This window comes from Anser cygnoides, chromosome 2, assembly GCF_040182565.1.
Source record: "Anser cygnoides isolate HZ-2024a breed goose chromosome 2, Taihu_goose_T2T_genome, whole genome shotgun sequence".
Taxonomy (NCBI): Eukaryota; Metazoa; Chordata; class Aves; order Anseriformes; family Anatidae; genus Anser; species Anser cygnoides.
Window position 1 is genome coordinate 121,925,338 of NC_089874.1, and position 23,408 is coordinate 121,948,745.

General features: G+C 41.5%; 1 protein-coding gene across 3 annotated transcripts in view; it reads right to left on the minus strand.

Moving 5' to 3' along the window:
• The window catches only part of LOC106038403 (uncharacterized), a 33,946-nt gene that overhangs the window by 6,085 nt on the left and 4,453 nt on the right, over nt 1-23,408 (minus strand). For 2 of the 3 annotated variants that reach the window (XM_066992993.1, XM_066992992.1), the window contains exons 2-4: nt 23,208-23,314; nt 11,518-11,641; nt 4,001-4,152 (exon numbers count right to left, since the gene is read on the minus strand). The gene's annotated coding sequence lies outside the window, so the exon portion shown is untranslated. The remainder of the gene's footprint in view (nt 1-4,000; nt 4,153-11,517; nt 11,642-23,207; nt 23,315-23,408) is intronic. The other variant, XR_010829678.1, reaches the window with a different exon arrangement.

Sequence of the window (23,408 nt, forward strand, 5' to 3'; positions counted from 1 at the left end):
CCGACAAAGAGTCCCTCCCTGGCTTTCCTGGGGGTCCCCCTTTAGGTACTGGAAGGCTGCTATAAGGTCTCCCTGGAGCCTTCTCTTCTCCAGGCTGAACAACCCCAACTCCCTCAGCCTGTCTTTTTAGGAGAGGTGCTCCAGCCCTCTGATCATCTTTGTGGCTCTCCTCTGGACCCACTTTAATAGGTCCATGCCCTTGTTGTGCTGGGGGGCCTCAGAGCTGAACAGTCCGGGTGGAGTCTCATGAGAGCAGAGCAGAGGGGCACAATCACCTCCCTCACCATGCTGGCCACACTGCTTTTTATGTGGCCCAGGATACGGTTGGCTTTCTGGGCTGCAAGCACACACTACCAACTCTTGTCAAGCTTCTTGTCAACCAACACCTCAGGTTCTTCTCATTAGGGCTGCCCTCAATCCATTCCCCACTCAACCTGTATTTGTGCTTGGGATTGCCTCAGATCAGGTGCAGGACCTTGCACTTGGCCTTGGTGAACTTCATGAGGTTCACACAGGCCCACCTCTCAAACCTGTCCACGTCCCTCTGGATGGCATCCCTTCCCTCCGGCATGTCAACCGTACCACACAGCTTGGTATCATCAGCAACCTTGCTGAGGGTGCACTCAATTTCACTGCCTTTTTCACTGACAAAAATGTTAAACGGTGACTGTCCCAATACTGACCCCTGAGGATCACCACTCGTTACTGGTCTCTACCTGGACATTGATCCATTGACCGCAACTCTTTGAGTTTGACCATCCAGCCAATTCCTTACCCACTGAGTGGCCCATCCATCAAATCCACATCTTTCCAATTTAGAGACAAGGATATCATGTGGGAGAGTGTCAAATGCTTTGCACAAGTCCATGTAGATGATGTCAGTTGCTCTTCCCCTATCCATCAGTGCTGTAACCCCATCACAGAAGGCCGAAAGATTTGTCAGGCAATTTTAGAAGTGAGACATATCCTCAGGAGAAAACTGTATGTACGACAAACAAAACAAAAAAAGGGGGAAAGGCCTGAATGGATTTATGCCTCCTATTGCTATGTGAGTAGGAAACAGTGAGTTGTGGAAGACACCATGCACCTGGCTGCTTTCACACCTCTCTAACAGTACAGTACATACACAGCAGAAGTATCCAGCTATACCCGCAGTGATCTCCCAATTTCTTTGAGACCAGAGGACAGGTAGCAGATCTCTGGGGCAGGGGAAGGGGGGGAACCAACTATGAGATATTCCTCCTGTGGAAAGTGCAAGAGTTTTAAACTATCAAAGACATTTAATATGTAATTGCTTTGTTCTTCAATGTGTACGTGATGCTTTTTTTCTTCCTCCAGCATTTTCAAATGCTCACAGCAACTTATTCTGTAGGTATAACTAAATTATTCCTCTCCCGGCTTTCCAAGCTTGAAATGGATCCTGCCGATCTGAATTACTGTTTAAAAGAAACACCATTGCATATTTCTCCTTTAAAAGTGTTTGGTTTAGGCTTGTCACGTCACAGCCTGGTCCATAGTTCATCTTTACTGAAAAGCAGGCCTGAATAGGTGTCATCAATCTCTTTGGTAACAAAAACAGATATGAAGAAGTCTCACGTGACAGAAAGCACTTATCCCATGGTGGTACCATTTTCCAGCAGGCTCACTGCAGACCAGTTACTGCAGAAGCACATTTGGTTATTTTTGTTCACATCTGTCTTCATGCGCTTCAATTTTTCTCTTCCTTTTTCCTAGACTAGAGTGCTGCAATGTTGTAATCTCAAACTCAGGCTTACATTTCCCACAAGGGCTCTTCTTTAACAACATAGTTGAGAATCGGTATGTTGTCTTTACTGTGACCCCTCCTGTAAAGTTGTTAACTGCATTTTTAAAATTATCATCTAATAGCTGCAGTGGAGTTTATGAGCTGCAGTAAGTACTTCAAAAGCCCCTGTATCTGCAACTAGCAGAGTTTCTAGTTTGTGATTTCTACAGCAATAAAATCAAATGCACATAGTTTATGATGAGATCTTTTCCCTTGTAGTGATTTCTTTTGTATCATCAATAGCATAAAAATTACACTTTAATACCTAAGATAAATCTCAACTGTTGTACAGTAAAGCAGGACACAATCACTCCAGAGTTCCCAATTGCTATTCACTTTCAAGCCATCCCTCACCTACTCATCTCCACACTTGGAACACCTATGGAGCAGTTTAAGCCAATTTTAAACTCTGCTAGCAATTTTTTGAGAAATCTTTCTAAGACTGGCTGAGACATTTTCAAAAGAAAAACGTTTACAAGCGAGCTTTCTAGACAGGCAGCCAAAATAACAGCCAGACATCAAGCAGAATTGTCTGTTAAAAAGGGGAGAAACAAGGAATAATGAGATCTGCTGGCTAGCTATCAGAGATCTGCAGAGCTCTCCAGTCATTTAATTTTGATTAACTAGCCCGGCAGCAGAATAGCAAAATTACTTTATTTCTAATTCCTCTCCGAATGCTAACAAAACAAATTAATAAAAGCCTACTGAAATATTAGCTAATGGCAAGTTTCCTCGCAAGATGTTCATGCATATGTAAGAGTTGGTCACAAGTATAACTCCCTGTGGCCATGGGACTGCTGAACCCTGGACATTTCAATTACTGTGTGAAACGATTTCTTCTGTTCAGTTTCAAAATAAAGATTGAGAAAGCCATTGAGTTGGGCTTCCTTTTACTCAGAATGTTTTTTAGAATTACCTTTTAAATTATATTTCTTTATCTATAAAAATATTATCTTTCCAATGTAATAATTTATGAAAGTTGATAATAATCCAGAACATGCAGAGCTATTACTGGATTATTCAGATATGATACTGTTGCAATATTCATTATTCTCATTTCATTTGTAAAGCAATTAAAGGCACATATTTCATGTAAAATGGCACCTTGTCTTTTCTAAATTACGGCATCTCTCTCTGCATTGCCACGCAACATTTCCAGGATGAAAATAATCCTCTCTCTTAAGCCTTTTTGCAGAAGCACTCACCTTGGAATTGGCAGGTTTATGTTCACATCCTCTTTGCAGTGGGTGGTACATTTCCAGAAGAAGAGACAGAGAGGCTAATCGTGGAGTATTCAAGAGTTTTGTAGCTAGCTCATTTCCCTAGGATGCACATCTGATCCTTGCTCAAAATCAAGCAGAGTGGAAAAAGATTTTCCTCCAGCCTAAGAAGCACCTTATCCACAGTTTTCAGGGATCTGATAGACACACACAAACAACCTTGTGATCCCAGAAAGTATGTGCTAGGATCACTTTCTATAAGAGGAAAAGAATACTTCCTCTTGCACCAGATAGGGGTCCACAAGCAAGGTAGCCCTGGTTTAACCATCATGCCAGCTTTCACTCGGTTTAGGTCTGCCCAATAGGCATAGTACAAATGCAATAGTGGTGTCCAAACGTTGGCCATCAGCCCCAGCTGTCATAATTACACCCATAAGGCTCCTCTTGGACTTCAACAATATTCACTAACAAGGTGTGTATGAAAACAAATATATATATATACATATATATATATACATATATATATATGCGCATTGGTGCTGTAAAACAAAGCCCCAAACCTTTTCTCAGTTCCATAATGACTCCCTAAATAATTTAGGCAGATAACAAAATAATACAGCAAGTAGGGTCCAGTCCTGGCAAAGTAACGTTCTGCGCTGGTTAGCAAGGAGCTGCCACATAAATTTTGCTCCTGATGTCTTTTGACTGCTCCTCCATTCGCAGGGAAGATCCCCTGCTGAGGAAAGGAGTCTCTCCCATGCACTGCGTTGGGACATGATAGAAGTGAAGTAGGGCCTGCAGGCAATACCATGGCAAGAGTATTTGTAACCAAAACTGGATGGAATTGTCTGGTGCATTGCTTGAAATTTGCTGTTCCAAAACTTATTCTAGAAATATGTTAAGTAACATTTGTCATCTAGAAAGATTTTATAGTTCTCAAGTAGAACATCCAGCTGCAGAACAGCAGCCTCCTCACCTCCTGCAAGCAAGGTCCTGAGAAGGTACCTCATGATGACAGCATTAGCCAGGGCTGTGAGAAATAGTTTTACATATCTGATCTAAAAGAAGTCTTTTAACCAGAAGACTTATGTCCCAAGTGATCTCTGGATTACTGGCTTCATCTTCTTCCTAAAGGGGAGGGTTCAGCACCGGGAAGAATAAAAAAAAATATTCAATTTTTTAAAAGTAAAGAAACTTTTCATGCAGCAATAAAAACAATGTAGTGGAATGGTGAATACTGGTGTGCATGGTGGGAAACAGTTGTAACAGTAAACAGAACATAGCAAGTATTTTAAATTAAGGACACTGGAAACAATCTATGATGTGTAATAAAATTTAATATTTATGTAAATAGATTAAGATGATCCCAGTTGTGATTATAAACATAGATACCTAGCTTACGAGATTCAGGAGCACAAGATAGTCTTAAAATTAGCCTAAATCTCTATTTAATACAAAATTAATTGTTTACCTCTAAACAACTTATCTTCTAAATCACTAAAGACTATTTTAAAAGCATTTAAATAGTTTTAGAGTGTAAATACTGCTGATTTCCAAAAAATGTCCCATTTCTAATGCCTGAGCTTACAGAAGTATGTCATCCCGATTCATAAATCACCCAAGCTTTTTTGACAACAACCTGTTTATCATAGCTAAAGTGTGTGCAATTAAGTGGATTGTGCTATTTGACTTTTCTTATTCCAGAGTTGTCGCAATATGAAGGGAAAATAGTCATGTTTCTATACAATGCATAGGCATTGCTGCTTCTTTTGGTAACAAAATAATGTTTATTTTGACAGAAACTGCTGGGAAACTCGTGAATACGCTAATCTCACTGCCTACCCATTTGTCTGCTAAAGAGCTCAGTAAGTCTGACAGCTCCCAGAACACTGAGATGTTCTTAAAGCTCAGCAAAACCCTTTCCCCTCTGTTTATCTTGCTGTATATCTATTTCTCCTCCCCCTGGAGAGGTGTGCATGCATTTTTGGCAAAGGCTTCTTTGGGGATGGGATGTTAAGCAGGCAGACAGCTAGATATCCTAAGACAGGCTGGTCCCTGCTTCTCTCCAGCTAGGTCTTGGGGAACACGGCAGCGACCAAAGCTAGGTCCCCAATTCATGCCAACACCCTGACGGCCTGCTGGGGCACAGACACATGTGGAGCAGCACAAACACATGAGTACAGCACAGCCAGACCCTGCAGTGCCATCAGGGTGCACCCCGCTCGGAGGGATAGGTTGCAAAGGACAAAGGACTACAATACATCTCCAGCCACAGAGCCTCAGACCACAAGGGTGAGAGCCTTCTTTCCTTTTTAAGACATGATGCTGAGGATGCAAAATATCATCAAGGGCTAAACAATCCTGTGGCACATGTGTATGCGTCTCCCAAGAATGAAGGGTGGGCCACAGCCTTCATAAAATTTCTAAGTTGTCTGCTGACAATTGTCCAGTCCCATTATTCTCAATTTCTCCACCAGCACTACCCCATCCAATCTCCCCTCCTCTGGAAGCTAGCGCTTCCTCATTAATAAAACACTACAATAAGCCCTTAATATCCTAAAACATCCTGTGCTTCTTGCCTAAACGAGCTGCTCCGGTTTCATCCATAACAGCTGCGGTTTGCACTACTCAGCCTTTCAGGATGGTTCAGCTCAGCAAAAGCTGCTCTGAAAAAGATGGCAAAAGATGTCTTCCCCACTAGGATCTGAGTAAATGGGCAAAGGGAGAGCTGGCTGACCTGCCTTGGAGAAGAGTCACACGCTCCCAGCACCTCTCTAATAACTCATACAAATCTTAAGCCAGCAGTAACTGGAATTGAAATATTTTGCTTTCTACATTACACCTCACCCCGCACATTTTTACGGATAGTTGATTTAAAACATCCACTCATTAGTCTGCGGTTGTGATATACGACTACTGAGCACACAAAGACTCAAGGCTCTGCTGCACAGTGCCAGTGTTTTCAGTTCCTTTATGGTACCCAGAGGAAAGCTGATAATCCACAGCCAAGCACTGCAAGGTCTGGTTTTCTGATGACCTCCTCTTTTTACTGCCAGAAGACAGCAACAGCACAAATTGTGCAGATCTGGGGCTGGGGAAGGCATTTCACACCATTCATTTTGCTGCCACACCAAACACAAGAGGTGTTAGGAACAAGAGGCTCTGTAACTCTACTCACAACGTTTTGGTGTAGCATTGCACCATTTGAGGCATTCACATTGACTTTATGTAACTTGAAATTAGTGCATAATGAAATTTTGGGGGTTTTGAGCTCCAGTGGACACTCATATGGCTTGGAAGATTTCACACAGCAGAAGAAACAAAAGAAAATGCAAAGAAAGGGGCAAAACACAGAGGCTGTGTTGTTCCCAGGAGTTACATCACAGAAGTACTAATTACAATAATTCGATGTTGCCCAGACAGCGGCATTCTGTCAAGTTAATGAATATTAGCATAGTGACAAATCATTTTGTTTCTAATTGGGCACTACAATATTCCCTTTTCAGTTAAATGATTTTAGAGTATTTCAGCATGTTTGGTTGCTCTTGCAGTTTTTTTCTTCATTTGAAGCATATGAATACTTAGAGAGAACTTTCCCAAATTTTCAGCTATTTAAAAGCGTACACAGTTAAATTTTGTTAACCAGTCCTGCTGCTCACAATCATTCCCAATGCACACAAATTACATCATTCTTTATACATTTATACATCATCCATAGCACCAGATTGTGCAAAACTGTCTTTTAAGAGTCAAGGAGGTACTCAGGCTTGAATGCATCACTTCTGTATTTCCAGAGAGCAAAAGCAGGCTGATGAATGAACAACCTCACAGCTGTAGAAACAAATGGTATTTTTCCCCCCAGTTGCCTCCACTAGCATCCTCACAGATGACTTGGGCACCCTTTCTTCCGAATTACTGAAACACTCTGCCTGTAGAGCCATATGCATATTGATGTTGTGCTGTTACCAGATGCTTACACTACAGAAATTCTAATTACAGGATTGGACTCTGCCTAAATGATGGTAGTCTGTCAAATTAATAACTATTATAACTCAGTCAGTGCTGGCACCACAAAGCCCTGACGTTTTCTTATTTAAATGATTTTCATTCAGAGCACAAGGAAGCTAATGACTTCCTCACAGAAACAAAAAGAAATATTACATCAGAAAAAGACTTATGGACAGGTTTATAATACATTCAAGGGCTAATAAAAATCATGCTGCTTCTTTTAGGCATAGTTCAAGTGTTTTCCCTTCCATGTTGTGCCTGCTTCAAGCAGAAGTAACCAAAATAAAATAATTCAAGACAAATGACTCTATGCCTCGCAGGACACAGATCCAAATCCTTAATTACAATCAGTTTGATCAAGGCCCATAAGGTGCCGAGTGCTCCCTGTAGCAGGAGTGGAGGACTATTGAAAGATGCCCAGCACTTTGCGGGACTAAACTCTGCTGGACGGTTTCCACTCCAAGCAGCGACTGGAGTAGAGTCATGAAACCCTGGTGGCTGGAACAGACCTTCAGGATCATCGGGTCCACCCACCAACCTGACTGACCGAGTTCCGTCACTAAACCATGTCCCTTAGTGCCACATCTACACATCCCTTAAGTATCTCCAGGGATAGGGAGTCCACCACTTCCTTGGACAGCCCATTTGAATGCCCAACCACCCTTTCCATGAAGAAATTCTTCCTAATGTCCAATCTAATGTCTATCCACCATGGAGGCAACTCAAGACCTTAACCTCTGCTGACAGTGAATGATCAGATACCCCTGCTGTCCTTGTGAGAAATAAAACTAATGCTGTTGAAATCCTAACCTACATGAAGTTCTTCACTTTTGTCTTTGTTTGTTAAAGCAAACTTACGCAATTTGTATGAATCCTAATCCCACCCCCAAGAGCAGGGAGAAGATTAGATTTTTTTTTTTAAATTTCATTGGATTTTTCCACTGTAGCTGATGAGTGCTTTTTATTAAATAAAGTTATGAATCAATTACCTTGAAAGAAATAATTGCATCATCACCTGTGTTTAATATTCACAAATAAGGAAAAGGAAGAGGAAGAAAAAATATCTAATAATGCACACAGGATGGACGGACTGGTCTTGTATTTAATGACTTAGCTCCTAGCTCATTAATTTTAAGTCCAAATAATCCCCCTCAGTTTCTGATATGACGATGACAGATCCATGTACCAGAACTCTCTAAGGACATTTGACCTCAAGTAAGGAGAAGCAGCACCAAGCCTGCAGGCATGGGCTAGAGCTTTTGACTGCCCCATGCTGACAGCCTGAACTGATAGAGCCTGCGCCTCTGAGACCTGACCCTGGTGCATGCTTTTAAACTTTCTGATCATCTCTCAGGCTTTGTGTCTGTTGCTTGGAACAACACTTAGGACAATTATCCCTCTGATGCTACTGATGAATCAGTCGTCCCATTTGGGTGTGTAATTCTTTATCTTGAACATACAGCAGAAGAATATAGTATATCCAGAAACCTCAGTATCAAAGTCTATGCAATTCTACTGGTCCGCTATTTTATAAATGAGATAATGTGCTTAGAACTACTGTAAATATTATAAATATTTACATTTACATATTGTTGACAGCCAGAAGAGACGAATTAAGGTGGGATTTAACACATTAACAGTAACCAGGTGACCTGACACAACCAAAAGAGATTCTTCCCAATATAACAATATTTTATCTTTGCAGAAAATGCCTGCTTATCTGGCATATGTCTAGTGTGCCTTATTGCTGCAGCAGCCAGAGCATTTGTTTAGAGCCTCACTGAGCTGCAGTACTACAGCCAAAGAAGTCACTGCACCATTCAGCCCTGGTTGCAGAACTGTGCTCCCAGACTTTGGCTTTTATTTAGGCCACTGATGCACGTACCCCAGAAATGCCCCTGGACCTCACAGTGATGGAGAAAATAGTGCAAAGGTGGATTACTAAATGACTTTGGCTTTTCCTAAAACAAGATCATCACCGTTCTTTTGTGGTTTTGTTGTTGTTGTTGCTTGGTTGGTTGGTTTGGTTTGTTCTTTTTTGTTAATCACCTATGAAAGGTAGGTGGAAGATGCCAGTCATCATGCTTTTTAATTCCTGTAATACAAAATTAGACTTCTCTCCACATGTTTAAGTTGCAGCATTGTCTTATTCTTCAGGATTCCATGTTTTGTTGTTTTTTGGTTTTTTTGGTTTTTTTTTTTTTTTTTTTTAAAAAAAAGCAGTTCAAAAAGGTGTATGCAATATGTGTTTTCCTTCAGTGACTATGACCTTTAAAAATATTCAAGCTGGTGTTTGATTTAACATTTCAACAGCAAATATATTTTAATGCACAGAGGACTATTCTCAAAGTTCACAAAACTGTTTGCATAGATGAAAGGAGCAGCTAAAAGACTGTACTAGGAAATTATATATATATATATATATATATATGTATTTAGATTCCTTCCAGGTATAGAATAACCTGAAACCAGCAAGTTTGCTCATATACAGTCTGACACTGCACACTTCTGATCACCCTCAGCTCCAAACCAGCATTTATAAGCATCTCTGTTCAAAGTTCACATACGTAACCAGGAAAGCTTTCACTATTTCATTGGAACTGGATCACATCCTTCCCACTTGTTACGCCTTTTTCCTGCAACCATGTTGCAAAGCAGAAACAGATTTTAGAGGAAGGACAGACCTCTCACAAGGAGAGTGTGTGAAGACACCAGAACATAGGAGAGGTTACACCATCACCACCTCTGGCTCCTGACCAGGGATCAGACCACAGTTCATTTGTTTGACTGACTGTACATTGCCAAAATGCAAGTGGGAAATGGCACAAGATGAACAGAGATGGTGCCTGGTGATCTATGTACCCACAGCTGAACATCAAGATACTAGACTTATTTTCAGCGTTCACAGATCTTTCATAAAATAATCAGTACCCTATTATCTTTGTAATTTGTTAACCCCTCTAAAGATTATTTAAGTTATCTAAACTAGTTTCACACGTGGACCCAGTTACTTGTCCTTGTGCAATCTAAATTGTGTGTTCTGGCTTTTCTCTAGTGTTCGGGTTCACATTTTTCAAAGTTTCAGAATTTTTATAAATCCTGAAATCAGTAATTTCAGTAGCTGCTGAAGTTTGTTTAGACATCGCATGCCCCCAAAGCGGGGGCGGGGGTATGTGAAGGTCACTCATTTCAGCAGAAGCATCTGCTGTTCTTGTGCACATGCCTTACAGATATTTTAGCTTCTTTCACTGTTGCTTAGCAAGTATCTCCTATGTGCTGAGCTCTGGCTTGACTCAGTCAGCCGAACCTCAGCACCTGATGCCACCCAAGATGCCTTGGGGAATCCTATGCCCCAGCACTGGCTGACTTATATGACTGGTACTCTCTACAGCATCTCAAATTGCACTAGATACCCTTGTTCAGACAAATAACTTACATCTGTTGTGCTAGAGGCCTTCCCCCTCACCTCCCCAGTGCATTTGTAACCATATGCCTCAACCTTGCATTGTCTCCTCAGCACCTGAGCCTCAGCCTCTACTCTTACACCAGGGGATTTGGCAAGGCTCTCAGCCAAATGTGGCTGTGGAGACAACGTGGTGAAAGGGGGCAGGCTCTTGGAGGCCAAGATCTTCTCTCCCCTGGAGCTGAAGACAGGAAGTCCATGCCCGTCCCTATGAGCTCAGCAGCCCTCTCCCCTGAAGGAAAGCAATGACTGCACCAAGCTCTTGCTGGCAGTGCCAAGTGCAGCCGCAGGGGAACTAGAGGGTGGGGAGGTATGCCAGTCAAGGAATTTCTCCTCCCTCCCTGTGGGAGGCTCTGAATTTACACACTTGGTTTCTCTAAAATTGCATATTCTTCCTAGCCAGAGCTAGGCAGAATGGGTTTCCTTCCTTGCAGGCAGCAGCATTTTCAAGCCCATAATATCCAGCAGGCATATACGTAGTCATTGAATATGGACTCTGGTTTAGAGGATTTTATGTTTTTTGTTTGTTTTTCAAGGGGGTGTTTGTTTTTAAATTCCTAGATCACAATTATCTTTCTGTAGAGTGCATAGGTGACTATTAATACAGACTACTTTAGAAATGCACACAGTTGAAAGTGCTTTTTTCTGTTTCATTTTGTGTGTGTCCCATATCCCCCCCCCACACACACACACCCCGACCACCATTCCCTACCAATCTGAGGGTCTCTTGCTGGTACAAGCACTCATTTAAATCTGCTGGAGCTGTACTGGTGGGCAAAACTCACAGCTGAAGCCATCAACTTCATCTTTAGAAAAAAAAATCTGTGCTTGTAAGATGTTTCATAGAATGCAAAATCTTCTTAATGTGTAATTTGTTGGGTTTGTTTGTTTGTTGGACCCTGCCAAGCCTGTGGACACTCATTCCCATCACCCCACATCTCCCAGTCAGTTCAAGCTCACGCAGAGCCCGGGAGCTGCTTGCTAATCTACATGCGATATGCCAACACTACCCACATCTGTACCTTGAATGCCAGAAGGCTGCTCCTGCACGTTTGGTGCTGCCAGAGTTGGGATCAGTTCAGAAAGCCTCATGCAGACCCAGAGCTGATCTCCTTTAGGTCTGTCAGCAGCAGAATCCAAAGGCCCCTTCAATTAAAAAAAAAAAAAGAAAAAAAAAGAGTTATGAAGAGAACAGTTTCTCCTAAATAGTGTTTGGGGTCTTTTGGGGATTTGTTTTTCCCTTTGCCTAGAATAATGCACATATATTATTGAAAGAGCATGAGACCCCTCCTGTTCACCTCTACTTCTGAGAGGAAAAGTTTGTCTTTTTCTGTAGGTCTAGTGTCATAATACCGCCTTAATCTCTCCAGCTGGGCAACTGCTGTTTTTTATGGATTATGTTTATCTTTTTCTGCTGTTGCATTATTTAAACATTCTGTCACAGACAGTGGCACTCAGGCTAAATATTTTAAAAATCAATAAAACAAAAGCCTTTCAAAATATTACTTGTGGGGGGAAATTTTATCAGAACTGTACGGGGTGTCAGTTTTATAGCGGTCAGCCTTACTAATACTCCATTTGTGCTTACAGACATTTGCAGATAAGAGTGAGCTTCAGGAAAAATGCTAATGAAATATTGGCAGTTATAGTGCAAACTATTCACTGAAGCAGATTTCTAATCTGCTTTGAAAATATTGTTCGGAAAATTCAGAAGCAACAACACAGCATGCAAGGAAAACGAGACAGAATCCAACTCATCCTTGGACTGATGCTGCTTGATCCTGCTCTTTAAGATAGCAGGCAACTCAAAACCAGTTTTCATTAAAGGATCCAATAAAGTTTTCCTTAACTTCTGTATCTGGAACACTGTCTTTACTGTTTGGGATTTCATCTACTGGTATCTCCCAAGACCTGAAAACCAAAGAACATATGTGCTTTTAAATACATTCATGGTTCTTCACAAGAACTGAGTCTATGATCCGTGCAGCTGTGTTTTTACTCATTCTGGGAAGAAGATTTCGCAGCTAGAAAGGAAAACACCTTTGAGTCTTTGCTTTCATCTTTACAAAAGGGCAGCAAGAGCAAGTGTGCAATTTCTTTCCAACTAAATGCTAACAGATCAAAGATAAAAGAGCAAAAATTGCTAACTTGAATGCCTATAGTGTTTTATACTCCAGGAAATCATTTTGTCTCCCAGCCATACTCTCTGGGCTGTGTGGAGGCTCCATGTTGGTGTCTGTCTGATAATAATACTACTGTCTGTTGGTGTCTGTCCATACAGCAACACTAACATAAAGATGGCTCCAGAAGGGAAGCTAAAGGTCTGTGCTTACAGATAGCTAGCAATTCTGGAGAAAAACAAAAACAAAACCCCCACACTGGCAATTTCTTCACGCAAGAGGTGGCTAGGCTGCAGCACTCTGTCACAGGACGCTATAAATGTGAAGAGTTGAGCTCAAAAAGGGTGCTGGAAAATTTGTGCAGAACAAATTAAGCCTCAAGATTACTAGAGAAAGATTTTGGTGTAAACAAACAACCTCCCTCGGGTTCCAGAAGCCCCTGAACTTTACTGGATGCCAGCAAAACACTTCGGGGGATTACAGAGCCTATGCTACCCTCCCACTGTGTCCGCTATGCTGGGGCTGCGAAACAAACTTCTGGCCTCAGCAAGTACGGACCTTCTCCCTGTGCCACATACAACCTCCCTGTGCCCCCTAGTACTGCACTGGGAAGGCTACCCCGATACAGAAGTAGTGTTATGGGAACAAAATGAGTCACCAAGGGAGCCATAAAACCACACTTTAGTTATTCTGCCATAACTTCTCCAAGCAGGTGAGCCTTACAACGGATCAAACTTCACTAAGAAAAAGCTTCGTTTCCCAGAGAACACAAAATGACATCTCTTGCAACATATTTTTCCAAGGTCTACTTCTGCCAGAAGCCCTTAGTTAAATAACACCCCAAATCATTCACAGCACAGTCATCTTCCCACAGCTACTTCTCCAAAGAAGGGGCTCAAAATATCCACAGAGCTATTCAGCCCTTTAGTAGTGAGTTACAAATATTTATTGATTTAGCTTTCCAAGAGACTCAAGTGTTCAGCCTGTTATCTAGCTTGAAGGTACATATCCCCTTCTTAAGCCTTGCCAGAGAAGTAAAGGATTTCTGCCAAGCTAGTTTATTGTCCTTCTCTTTCCCCCATGGCTATCAATAGCACAGAGTCCTGTATGTCAGCCTTCTGCTCAGGAATTGATTTTAGTCTCTAGTCTGCCACAAACATGGTGAGATTGGCTGGTGCCTTTCTGATGGAGATGCTTTTCCTCTGGGTTAATGCTAAGAAAGAAGTGCCCTCTTCACCCTAATCCAACCAAATTTTTATAACCAGTATTCTTCCTGCAAACTGCATATTCACAGTTTAAGTGCCAGAAGCAAACATTATAAAGAGAGGTACAATCCAGTGATGCCACCAGTCCATTTCCCATACTATTCACTTACAAGCTTCAGCTGAATTCCTCCTGTGTTTGGTGCCAGAAGGCCCAGTAACAAGAGACCATGAGAGCAAGCCTCATGAACACCTGCTCTACATGGCAAAAGCCAGACCTGAATAGATCTCAATGGCACTTTTTCTTTCCTGGTGTAAAAACAGGTCCAAGATGGACAGATATTGGGAAAACTTCCTTTGAAATTATTACAAACTCACCAATATGATTTCAACACACTTACAGTCCAATGCACTCCAGCAGACACTACACAGTGTGTACATATAAAGCTAATATCAGATTGTTTATAACCCCTGAAGTTTTACCCATATACATTTAACATAATGCTCATCATCTGTATTATAGGGTCAGGGTTTTTAAATGATTCCAAACAGCCCATAACTAAATCAGTCCAAAAAATTGCTATTGTTTTAAGTTTCATTCAGCACACACATGATTTTGGTGCTGCTGTTATCCACAAGAAGACCCTGAAGATGCTTTGCTTGCTATTTGAGTAAAAGAATTGTGATCCAATCATTACCGTATTTATTTCACCTTGCAGAGGTTTAACGACCACCTATGGTAGATTATTGAACAGAGAAAGATAAAATATCTTTAAATCTCCATTTTCCTTCCTTTTTTTTTCATGTCAGTTTTATTAATATGCCTTTTCATCTTTTAAACAATTGGCAGCTGCTCAATCACAAACACACCTTTCATCATTTAAAAAGCCCACAAGTGCTTTTGTGCTACCTCTTTCCTACCACACAGATGAAGAGCAGCCCAGCAGGCATTTGTTAAACCTCTCCTTTCAAGTACGGTTGTTCTGATGTCACGGACGTTTCTTCTAGCCTGACCTTATGAAAGAGATGATTCACTTTTCACTCTCTCTATTGCACGTAATTTAGAGTCCATGTAAAGCAAGGAAATGAGAAATTATGCCTTTGTAAACTTTGAAAAACACGGGGTTGGATTGTTGGCCTGCCTGTGACACCAGCTCCCTGCAGCTGCTCCTTGATCACAGCCCTCTGGGGACGCTGGGGCTCGGTCTCCGAGCAGAGAAAAGCCAACGACTGCAGCTGCTCAGAGGGGATCTTATTTTATCTAAGCAGAGGCACTGATCCAGAGCAACAGGAAGGCACGGGCAGCACACAGCTAACTCGTATGCCACTGCCAGGCCCCAGGAATTTACTTTGCTTTAAATGAGAGAAAACTCCCATGCACGTTGTGTGTCTGAGGGTAAACGGGGGTGCATAGTGGTGCCAGGGTCACCTCCTGGAGAGGCCCCACAACCTCTTGTTCCCCTTTGGTGAGCTGTTGCTCAAGCAGGTGGGGATGCGCTCGGCAAACACTGTCACCACACCTTCAGTGCCAGCTCACAGTCAGCAAGGCCTTATCTAAGCGTTCCCATCAGGCTCACCCTTGGCCAAGGCTCAAGGTGGAAAGCACCAACACACCACCAGCCACTGTTTTCTGCTTACACCAAAAGAGCTTATGTGATACACAGAGCTTCTCCTAGGCATTTCTGCCACACCACCACAAACTGGCTACAGATTCTTAAAGTATCTTGCCTCTCCTGTTCATCCTTGGATTTCTGCTATGCCTTCATTATTACAGCCTTTATTATGATGTCTCATTTAACTAGTTTTATATCAACAAAATAATTCTGTTGACTTCAATCTACTTCAGCCTCCAAGTTTTTTGCTCAACTGTACATATAAAGAACATGTGCCTTTTTTACATAACAGTCCATAGCTAGTGAGTGCAAAATATACTCTCTCAGGTATCGGGAGAGGAAAAATTATATTGAGGGAACATTAGAGAACTACACTTTGGGGAACTGTAGCTTGGAGGTATGTTTGAAGACAGAAGTTAAAATATAGCAAAGGAGTGGTAACCTGTGCTATTGCTTTACATAAGATTTAAAACACAAAGTATTGCACAAAGAGTGTAGAAAAGTATTTTGCACAATAGTGTTTATGCAGATAACACAATCCTTTCTGTGCAGTTTGAAGCCCATGGTGGTATTCATATGCTAACCTACTTCATTCTAAATTCAGACTGCAAATCATTTTTCAAAGTTTGTATGGAGTATATTTGATTTTTTCATTAAACATTTTTCGTTTTTTCTATTTAAAGGTAGAAAAAGAGGGGAAGAGGAAAAATAGATGGAGAAATAACTTGTTTGGATAAACCAATTCTTCAAAATTTCAGGTGGTTTATTCATCATTCTTAATTTAATCAAGCTGAAGATAAAGGAACAAAGTCCTATATTTTATTCCTTCATTCCACTGAACAAAATACTTGTGAGCTGACTAAGTAAAGAGCATGTGACAGCATCCTTTTCTGTCTGTATTTGAAGATGAGTAGCAAAGTAGGAGTACCACCTAGTATTTCCAGAGCATCTTTGAGATCTAAATGCTTTAGGCTGTTACTAGTTTTTACTTTAACTAATTCCACAGGAAAACCAGGCTTAAGAGGAACATAAAGTTTCATGAAAGAAAATTATGAAGCCTATTTCTTTAGAAGGGATTGCTGTTCTTACAAATAATTGATCTACTCTTTTTTCTTCTTATTTCAGCCAACCTTCACAGAAAGAGAGGTATAAGCTTTAGGATACCCATAATAACAAATGATCTAAAAATATGAATATGCATTTCAAAAGCACTGGAAACCCAACAAATAACAAATCACTTGAACTAAATATTGCCCTGTAATACAGATCGTAGTGGAAAAAACCACTTCAGTGAAGAGCTACAGGGAGCTTGTATTTTTTTTAAATAAAGACCTAGGTTTAAAAAAAAAAAAGCAGTCCCTCAGTAACTAGCAGATATACAGCTCGTAATACGTGGGGGGGGGGGGGGGGGGGGGGGGGGGGAGATGCAAATGAAACCACCACTAAAGATATGTGCATAGGATTCAATTCTCCTTTTGACCTGGGCTCTTGCATACAATTACCCGCCTTGTTTCAGAGAGCTGTTTCTCAGCTGGTGAAAAACACCTGCTGTTTCCATAGTTGTTAATCTTTCTGTGGACTAACAGGAGCTCTGCTCCAACAGCTCTTGCAGAAAATCTGAGGATTTAAGATGCTGTAAGACACCCATTTTCTTGGGCAGCCAGAGCCTATTGCCTTTCCAAAGGCTAGTGCAGATATACCCCCAGAAGGACGGGATAAGCCAGGCATAGCAAAGCCTGCAGAACACTGACAACATCTTTTTCCCCTATCTATGCAACTCAGGTCATAAAATGATACAAATTCTTGAACCAAAAACGCAACTGAGAAGCTAAGATAATATAACCTGCAGGGTCAGTATAAGGGCCCAAGGCCTCCCCCTTGATAGAGAAGCAGCATTTGGCAGCTCTGCCCTCCTCTACCTTCCCTGTTGGGCTTGCCAAGATTCCCAGCAAGACTCAGGAGTTAAGTACCTAGGTCCTTCTGTTCAGGCCTGAATCACAGTCAGCCATAGACTGAACAGGGGAGAAGTTGCTGTTTCTCAGCCTGAAAGGTGAAAACATCTTGCAGATTTGCCATAACCCATAAGTAGAAATCTTTAAGTTATCATCGACTTGTAACCAGAAGGGCTGCAAAGCTGATGACTCTTCCCAAAAGGGCCCAGCTGACAGCTACTCACAGGGAAAAGCATGTATCAATCAAAAGTTATCAGAACAGTTTTGTGTTTTTTTTTCCCCTCCTGATACTGAGATCTGCCCCCCTACCAAATCCACATCTGTCACTGTCCATAAGTTCTGGCAATTCTGTTTATGCTGTAGCATATGTACCTAAAGGAGGCTGTGTAACAAATGACTGTCTTGAATGTAATCACATTTCTTTTGTCTGCTTCCCAGAACAAGAAAACAATATTGCATATACAGAAGATATAATTATAACTCAAAGTGCTCAGCATTTAAACCACCAAGGCTCTGCAGCTAGTACAGCACATATGGGATGATGGGCCCTATTTCATGCAAACAAGCAAGATGCTCTTAGAGTGCACATTGCTGAGCGAAAAGGGCAATAGCCCCCATTGGGGGTAGGGAGAAACTACTGTAATATAAATTATTTGCAAAAGAAGATCTCATTTAACATCCAAACTCAGAACAGAAATAAAAATAGGCCATTGTGTTTAGGGCTGACATTTCAGATACTGTTTAGGTCAAGAGAAGTTTCCTGATCCTCTCCATTTATGGCTGCTCCCCAGGAGTCAAATGCTTCTCCCCTTCCTGTAGCCTCCAGTTCTTCTCCTAATTACAATGCTGTTTTAGTCCAGTCAAGATATATAAGTGATAGATTATGACTTACGTAATTACAGCAGCTCATCAAATTCAAATTTAACATCAGTTAATTACATAACTGCTACTAACAATAACACAGAAAGTAGCAAAACAGTTCTGAAGAGAAAATCAAGTCAAATTAATGAATAAAAAAGCACTGATGGAATCACAGCCTGCTCATAGGCATTTTTATGAACAAACTTCATCTCAAATCCAATAACTTCTGTAGCAATCCACTCGATACCACTTCTATCCAAGTGAATGAAATTTTACAGCAAAGTTAAGAGAGAAACAATAAAGCACCACATTAAAAATCAAGACAATATTATATTAGCTCTTCTGTGTGCACAGAAGATATCTCCTATCTAGGTGTTAAGAGGATTAACTTCTAATACCCTATAAGACAAAATCAGGTTTGCCTGGCTGGATTTAATTTCTGTTCTACTTATTACACTTCGGAGTTCCCATTAACTCCAAAGCATTTAAGCTATTTAGGAACTTAGGTCGAAACAGAAAAATCAGCAAGCCTCAAAACAGCGGTTAGACTAATCAGGTTGTGAACACTACTGTTCAAATATCTCATCTGCCTAATTTGAGTTTGAAACCAGTTCTCTCTCTCCAGAAGGGAGGTGGGAGCTCCAGCCTGGACTTCCTTGGAAGCTTCTCCTTCTGCTTTGCTGCAACAGCTTCATTTCATATAGCTGATTCACTGAGATAGGTACTGATTCAGTGAGATAGGTACAACCTCTGCCTTCTGTGCCCAAAGCAGGTGCTTTTTCCCCACTCTCTGCCTCAATGTTTAATGCTCTGTGTAAAGTAAAGAGTAATGCATCAGTACATGTCCAGTTTCCAGCATCAGCTCCACTGTCCACTTGGAGGTGGACACAGGCTAGAGCCCTCCAAAGATGGTGACTACAATTTCGGACGGGGAACCCTCCAGCCCCCAGTTCATTCTCTCAGGGAGTCTCCTGTTAGCATCATTAGTTCAACAGTTACTAATTATCTGCTTTTAAGGTAAACATACTGGAAAACTGGTATCATACTCAGAGTAGTTCCAATACCATAATATCTAAGTAATTTTGTTAAGGTAAAATCACCAACAACTTGTGACCCAAACATGTTTTAGCAAAAAGACAATTTTATGCTACATTAACAGCAGCCCATTAAACTCTGGAAATATTTTTTGGGACCCTCACTACAAGAAGGACATGGAGGTGCTCGAGAGAGTCCAGAGAAGGGCAACGAAGCTGGTGAGGGGTCTGGAGAACAAGTCTTACGAGGAGCGGCTGAGGGAGCTGGGCTTGTTCAGCCTGGAGAAGAGGAGGCTCAGGGGCGACCTTATCGCTCTCTATAGGTACACTAAAGGAGGCTGTAGAGAGGTGGGGGTTGGTCTGTTCTCCTACGTGCCTGGTGACAGGACGAGGGGGAATGGGCTAAAGTTGCACCAGGGGAGGTTTAGGTTGGATATTAGGAAGAACTTCTTTACTGAAAAGGTTGTTAGGCATTGGAATGGGCTGCCCAGGGAGGTGGTGGAGTTGCCATCCCTGGAGGTCTTTAAAAGACGTTTAGAGGTAGCCTTTAGTGATATGGTTTAGTGGAGGACTTGTTAGTGTTAGGTCAGAGGTTGGACTAGGTGATCTTGGAGGTCTCTTCGAACCTAGACGATTCTATGATTTCAGTGCAGTTCAGCTCAGGAAAAGGACTGCAAAACCTCTTAATCAGATCTTGCTATGCAACCACATGCATGTAATAAAAATCCTGCATTTCAGGACAACACATTAACATACTGTTAAGTCTTGTGAACACAAGCAGAAGTTAACCTCTTCTTAGCTTCAGAACTACCAGAAGAGCTTCATCTGCTCTGCTAGCAAAATTAGCAACACAAAAAAAATAAATCCTACCCTTATATTCAATAACTTTCCAAAGCCTGACAAGTTTTTGCAGCATTATACTAGTCGCTTTCATTAAGAACACAGATGGTTCTCATTTACTGTAAGTCAAGAATTAAGTTACAGAAGCCTGTGTTTTGTCTTATCTGCCCATGTAGACTGAACAGAATGGACAACTGAAATAGGGGAGGATGGACAGACAGGACCTAAAATAATTTTGGACAGCACTAATATTTACATGAAATGGGTGAGCACAGGAAGGACACTGACATCAAGGACTGATGATTAGTAAATAAGGTAGCACCCAAATTATCTCAAATTTAAGGCTTATTTAATGTTACATATCTTCATCTTAACTTCATATCTTCAATTTCATATACATCAAATAAATTAAGAGACCACTAGGAAGGCAATGATGAAACAAGTATAGCTGTGTGATGTTAACAGAACATAGTAGCAGTTACATCTGAAAGACAGAAAATATTCAAAGGAGAACAGCTTCCTGGGGAAAAAAACAACAGCTCAGAGACAACGGAACTGACTTTTCTCTTTAAGAAGAAAACATTACCATAGAAATGGAGTAATGCATTTCTAAATTACCATCCTATGTCACTTAGGTAAGAAGGAAGTGAAGACTGACATATTTGGCCACGTAATTCTTTGGATACAAGAGAAAAATTCAGGTAACAAAATCAGGGAAGCATATTGTCATACTGCAGGGTGGTTCATTCTGTGTGGAAAAACAAGTCCAAACAGCAGACTCAGTCACAAGATAATTGTGAAGTATCACATTTACAAGAGCTGTTTTGCTCCTCTACAAAAAAACAACAACAACAACCTATGTGTAAACATCTTAATTAAAGCACTTTTTTTTTTTAATATAGATACAATACCAGTCTTCCCCAGAAAGCCACAAATCTGACCCAACGACAACAAACAGCATATCAGTTTGATAATTAAATCTCCAGTTATGCACGAGCTTATTAGTTATGTGCATGTTACTCAAGAATAAGATTTTTGTTTATGTGAGAAGGTATTCGTGCCATTACAGATAACACCCATACAGCGTATGTCTCACAAATGAGTTCCCTCTAACACAGACTGAAGTTCACATCGGAACTTCCTAGCGCCTCTACTACATCAGGTCTGCGGTGCACTTAATTGTGTGGGATTTTGTTTGCTTTGCATTCTGACTCAAGGAAGAAAACAGACTTTGTGGTACAATTAAGTCCCATTAGAGACAGAGGTTAACGGTGTTTCTAAGTGGTTTCTCCCTAAATGACCTAGGGAGGTGCCTGGGGGAAGCTACTGCCACAGGAATGTAAGTAGCTGTAAGAAAATATCAGCGCAAGAGCAAATGACAATATCCTTGCCATAGCTTCAGTGAACCTGGAAGAAGGTTTAGGGCCAGAGGAGTGGGTTTCTGGTCCAATCTTCCAGCAGGAAGAGTAAGAGCAACAAACAGCTGATGCTAGGAGAAAGACACTTAATGCTGCAGCCTCTGAGATCTGGCAATCAGAACCAAGTCAGGCCTTTGCTGATCTTTCCTGAACCTTTCCTCTAGTCACGAGACAACGCTCTGCTTCCACAAATTCAAAGTTTCAAGCCTTTCATGAAAACTGGTTAAGTCCACAGAAAAAATACAGGGGGAAAACTGTTTTATTTCCATTCCCTGCTGCAACATCATCATGGGCACAAACAGGCAGTAGACTGAATCCCGCAGTTCAGGAGAGGTTGCTGCAAGGATCTGCCCTTGGAAACCAGGTTATGGAATCAGCCTTTAAAAGGGATGAAATCAAGAGTAATTCTTACGGTGTGAGCAACCTAGCGGTACAGCAGAGCACCACCGGTCCCTCACAGGGCCCCTGTGCGTGCTGGCCTAACGCTCTGGTGAGCCTGGGGTTACCAGGCCGTGCCACGCACTGCTCCTGGCACCTCTTCCAAAAGCTAGGCCCTCCCATCAAAGCCTTGCTGCTCCGTACAAAACGGGGTCTCTTGATGCTGCAGCCCAGAAGGGAGGCTGCACGGCCAGTTAACTGGGGAACCTGCTCTCTCCACATGGCATAACAACTATTTTCATAACAAATTACATCAGAACACAAATGGTTTTTGTTTGGCCTCTTCAGCTTTTTATAAACCCTGTGCTGCAACAGTGGTGATTAAATAGCATTTCCAAGCACTGGTTTAATTTTCTTGCTAGACAAGAGCTCCCGATAATACTGTAACCTTTATTTTTCCCTCCTTCACTGCAAAGTTGTGCTGAGAAAAAGCACCATCTGCCTTCTACTTTGATCACTCTCTTACTAGTTACTAGACACTCGTCTCCACTCTGCCACTTCAACGATGTTGGGAAAAGGGCATGTGTTTTTGCAAAAAGTAATGTTTACGGTAAGCAAGTTCCCAGACATTTAGAGAGGTTCTATGGTGACCCATCTGTAAAAGCCTAAAGCTTTCTGTGGCAGTTATTGCATCCAAAGTACCATAGCAAGCAGGTACATCAAGTGGACAGATGAGTTGCTACAGTCTGACAGCAGTTTCCAAAGGCTCAGCAAAAACATTAAAGGTTTGACCTTTGGTCACCAGTGAGGAACCCCTTTAAAAATAAACCAGAAGTTGTTATACATAGTATTAAGAATTATTATATTATATACCTAGTATTTCATGTATGCAGGCATCAGTTTAATTAAAGATGAATACCAGGAATTCATCCAGCACACTGGGCCCAGGAAAGATGATATTTGTACCTACACATCCCAACCAGCCCATGCTGCCCCACATACAGGTAGATGATGCTCTCTCAGACCTGACACCTACTTCAGACCACAGGTAGAAAGCCAGGACACTATTATCAAAGCCAGGACACTGTTATCAAGTCATGAGCAAGTCTCAAAAGTGTCACTTTATGATGTGTGGCTCTATTTCACTCCCACCCCAGGCGCTTCAGATTGGAAATAGCTTGCCTGCCACTCCATAAAATGAGAAGTTTTATCTGCAATTTCTTACAGCTTCATGTAATAGGAAAAATATAATCGAGATAAAAACAGCTCTAAAGGAAGAACAAACAACACTCACCCCTGGAAAAGCTGCATGGAGCTCCTTAGCCATAACTACAACAGGAGGAAACATCACCTCTCCTGGCTTGCCTGGTATTTATGCCTCAGGGTGGGGAGCAGCTTTTCCTGCGGTCATATTGGAAGAAAGAAAAATGAAGCTGTACATCCAAGTACAGATGGAAGCAAGTTGGCAGCAATGAGGTATATTCAGAACAGGCCA